Source organism: Hemibagrus wyckioides, linkage group LG25 (genome assembly GCF_019097595.1).
Source record: "Hemibagrus wyckioides isolate EC202008001 linkage group LG25, SWU_Hwy_1.0, whole genome shotgun sequence".
NCBI lineage: Eukaryota > Metazoa > Chordata > Actinopteri > Siluriformes > Bagridae > Hemibagrus > Hemibagrus wyckioides.
The window spans coordinates 293931-300726 of NC_080734.1; positions in this window are offsets into that span (position 1 = coordinate 293931).

Sequence of the window (6796 nt, forward strand, 5' to 3'; positions counted from 1 at the left end):
CACTATACCATAAACACTATACCATAAACACTATACCATAAACACTATACCATAAACACACTATACCATAAACACACTATAGTATAAAAGCTATACCATAAACACTATACCATAAACACACTATACCATAAACTCTATACCATAAACACTATACCATAAACAGTATACCATAAACACACTATACCATAAACACACTATAGCATAAACACTATACAATAAACACTATACCATAAACACTATACCATATACACTATACCATAAACGCTATACCATAAACACTATACCATAAACACACTATACCATAAACACACTATTCCATAAACGCTATACCATAAACACTATACCATAAACACACTATACCATAAACGCTATACCATAAACACATTATACCATAAACACTATACCATAAACACTATACCATAAACACATTATACCATAAACACTATACCATAAACACATTATACCATAAACACTATACCATAAACACTATACCATAAACACACTATACCATAAACACTATACCATAAACACACTATACCATAAACACTATACCATAAACACTATACCATAAACGCTATACCATAAACACTATACCATAAACACACTATACCATAAACGCTATACCATAAACACTATACCATAAACACACTATACCATAAACACACTATACCATAAACTCTATACCATAAACACTATACCATAAACACACTATACCATAAACACACTATACCATAAACACTATACCATAAACACATTATACCATAAACACACTATACCATAAACACACTATACCATAAACACACTATACCATAAACACACTATACCATAAACACTATACCATAAACACACTATACCATGAACACACTATACCATAAACACTATACCATAAACACACTATACCATAAACACACTATACCATAAACTCTATACCATAAACACTATACCATAAACACACTATACCATAAACACACTATACCATAAACACTATACCATAAACACATTATACCATAAACACACTATACCATAAACACACTATACCATAAACACACTATACCATAAACACTATACCATAAACACACTATACCATGAACACACTATACCATAAACACTATACCATAAACACATTATACCATAAACACACTATACCATAAACACACTATACCATAAACACACTATACCATAAACACACTATTCCATAAACACTATACCATAATCACACTATACCATAAACACACTATACCATAAATGCTATACCATAAACACTATACCATAAACACTATACCATAAACACACTATACCATAAACACACTATACCATAAACGCTATACCATAAACACTATACCATAAACACACTATACCATAAACACTATACCATAAACACACTATACCATAAACGCTATACCATAAACAGTATAACATAAACACACTATACCATAAACGCTATACCATAAACACTATACCATAAACACACTATACCATAAACACACTATTCCATAAACGCTATACCATAAACACTATATCATAAACACTATACCATAAACACACTATACTATAAACGCTATACCATAAACACTATACCATAAACACACTATACCATAAACGCTATACCATAAACACACTATTCCATAAACACACTATTCCATAAACACACTATACCATAAACACACTATAACATAAACACACTATTCCATAAACGCTATACCATAAACACTATATCATAAACACTATACCATAAACGCTATACCATAACCACATTATACCATAAACACTATACCATAAACGCTATACCATAAACACATTATACCATAAACACTATACCATAAACACATTATACTATAAACACTATACCATAAACACTATACCATAAACGCTATACCATAAACACATTATACCATAAACGCTATACCATAAACACATTATACCATAAACACTATACCATAAACACATTATACCATAAACACTATACCATAAACACATAATACCATAAACACATTATACCATTAACACATTATACCATAAACACTATACCATAAACACATTATACCATAAACACTATACCATAAACACATTATACCATAAACACATTATACCATAAACACATTATACCATAAACACTATACCATAAACACATTATACCATAAACACTATACCATAACCACATTATACCATAAACACTATACCATAAACACATTATACCATAAACACATTATACCATAAACACTATACCACAAACACTATACCATAAACACTATACCATAAACACACTATACCATAAACACTATACTATAAATACTATACCATAAATACTATACCATAAATGCTATACCATAAACGCTATACCACAAACACACTATACCATAAACGCTATACCATAAACGCTATACCATAAGCACTATACCATAAACACACTATACCATAAACGCTATACCATAAACACTATACCATAAACACACTATACCATGAACGCTATACCATAAACACGCTATACCATAAACACTATAACATAAACGCTATACCATAAACACGCTATACCATAAACACTATACCATAACCACATTATACCATAAACACTATACCATAAACACATTATACCATAAACACATTATACCATAAACACTATACCACAAACGCTATACCATAAACACTATACCATAAACACACTATACCATAAACACTATACTATAAATACTATACCATAAATACTATACCATAAATGCTATACCATAAACGCTTATACCACAAACACACTATACCATAAATGCTATACCATAAACGCTATACCATAAGCACTATACCATAAACACACTATACCATAAACGCTATACCATAAACACTATACCATAAACACACTATACCATGAACGCTATACCATAAACACGCTATACCATAAACACTATACCATAAACGCTATACCATAAACACGCTATACCATAAACACTATACCATAAACGCTATACCATAAACGCTATACCATAAACACTATACCATAAACACTATACCATAAACGCTATACCATAAACACTATACCATAAACACACTATACCATAAACACACTATACTATAAACGCTATACCATAAACACTATACCATAAACACACTATACCATAAACACACTATATCATAAACTCTATACCATAAACACTATACCATAAACACACTATACCATAAACACACTATACCATAAACACTATACCATAAACACTATACCATAAACACACTATAGTATAAACGCTATACCATAAACACTATACCATAAACACACTATACCATAAACACACTATACCATAAACTCTATACCATAAACACTATACCATAAACAGTATACCATAAACACACTATACCATAAACACACTATAGCATAAACACTATACAATAAACACTATTCCATAAACACTATACCATATACACTATACCATAAACGCTATACCATAAACACTATACCATAAACACACTATACCATAAACACACTATTCCATAAACGCTATACCATAAACACTATACCATAAACACACTATACCATGAACACACTATACCGTAAACACTATACCATAAACACACTATACCATAAACGCTATACCATAAACACTATACCATAAACGCTATACCATAAACACATTATACCATAAACACTATACCATAAACACATTATACCATAAACACTATACCATAAACACTATACCATAAACACACTATACCATAAACACTATACCATAAACACACTATACCATAAACACTATACCATAAACACTATACCATAAACGCTATACCATAAACACTATACCATAAACACACTATACCATAAACGCTATACCATAAACACTATACCATAAACACACTATACCATAAACACACTATACCATAAACTCTATACCATAAACACTATACCATAAACACACTATACCATAAACACACTATACCATAAACACTATACCATAAACACATTATACCATAAACACACTATACCATAAACACACTATACCATAAACACACTATACCATAAACACTATACCATAAACACACTATACCATGAACACACTATACCATAAACACTATACCATAAACACACTATACCATAAACACACTATACCATAAACTCTATACCATAAACACTATACCATAAACACACTATACCATAAACACACTATACCATAAACACTATACCATAAACACATTATACCATAATCACACTATACCATAAACACACTATACCATAAACACACTATACCATAAACACACTATACCATAAAACACTATACCATAAACACACTATACCATGAACACACTATACCATAAACACTATACCATAAAACACATTATACCATAAACACACTATACCATAAACACACTATACCATAAACACACTATACCATAAACACACTCATTCCATAAACACTATACTCATAATCACACTATACCATAAACAAACTATACCATAAACGCTATACCATAAACACTATACCATAAACACTATACCATAAACACTCTATACCATAAACACACTATACCATAAACGCTTATACCATAAACACTATACCATAAACACACTATACCATAAACACTATACCATAAACACACTATACCATAAACGCTATACCATAAACAGTATAACATAAACACACTATACCATAAACGCTATACCATAAACACTATACCATAAACACACTATACCATAAACACACTATTCCATAAACGCTATACCATAAACACTATATCATAAACACTATACCATAAACACACTATACTATAAACGCTATACCATAAAACACTATACCATAAACACACTATACCATAAACGCTTATACCATAAACACTATACCATAAACACACTATACCATAAACACTATACCATAAACACTATACCATAAACGCTATACCATAAACACTATACCATAAACACACTATACCATAAACACACTATTCCATAAACGCTTATACCATAAAACACTATATCATAAACACTATACCATAAACACACTATACTATAAACGCTTATACCATAAACACTATTCCATAAACACACTATACCATAAACACACTATACCATAAACACACTTATTCCATAAACGCTATACCATAAACACTATATCATAAACACTATACCATGAACGCTATACCATAACCACATTATACCATAAACACTATACCATAAACGCTTATACCATAAACACATTATACCATAAACGCTATACCATAAACACATTATACCATAAACACTATACCATAAACACATTATACCATAAACACTATACCATAAACACATAATACCATAAACACATTATACCATTAACACATTATACCATAAACACTATACCATAAACACATTATACCATAAACACTATACCATAAACACATTATACCATAAACACATTATACCATAAACACTATACCATAAACACATTATAACCATAAACACTATACCATAAACCACATTATACCATAAACACTATACCATAAAACACATTATACCATAAACACATTATACCATAAACACTATACCACAAACGCTTATACCATAAACACTATACCATAAACACACTTATACCATAAACACTATACTATAAATACTATACCATGAATACTATACCATAAATGCTATACCATAAACGCTTATACCATAAACACACTATACCATAAACGCTATACCATAAAACACTATACCATAAACACTATACCATAAACACATTATACCATAAATGCTATACCATAAGCACTTATACCATAAACACACTATACCATAAACGCTATACCATAAACACTATACCATAAACACACTATACCATGAACGCTATACCATAAACACGCTTATACCATAAACACTATACCATAAACGCTTATACCATAAACACGCTTATACCATAAACACTATACCATAAACGCTTATACCATAAACGCTATACCATAAACACTATACCATAAACGCTTATACTCATGAACACACTATACCATAAACACTATACCATAAACACACTATACCATATACGCTTATACCATAAACACTATACCATAAACACACTTCTACCATGAACGCTATACCATAAACACGCTTATACCATAAACACACTATACCATAAACGCTTATACCATAAACACTATACCATAAACGCTAAAATGTACCATAAACGCTTATACCATAAACACACTATACCATAAACACTATACCATAAACACACTATACCATAAACGCTATACCATAAACACTATACCATAAACACACTATACCATAAACACTATACCATAAATACTATACCATAAATGCTATACCATAAACGCTTATACCATAAAAACCATACCATAAACACACTATACCATAAACGCTATACCATACAAACACTATACCATAAACGCTATACCATAAACACTATACCATAAACGCTATTCCATAAACACACTATACCATAAACGCTTATACCATATACACTATACCATAAACGCTATACCATAAACACTATACCATAAACACTATACCATAAACACACTATACCATAAACGCTTATTCCATAAACACCATACCATAAACACACTATACCATAAACGCTATACCATAAACACACTATAACCATTAACGCTATTCCATAAAACACCATACCATAAACACACTATATTATAAACACCATACCATAAAAACACTATACCATAAACACTATACCATAAACGCTTATTCCATAAACACTATACCATAAACACACTATACCATAAACACACTATACCATAAACGCTATTCCATAAAACACTATACCATAAACACACTATACCATAAACACACTATACCATAAACACTATACCATAAACACACTAT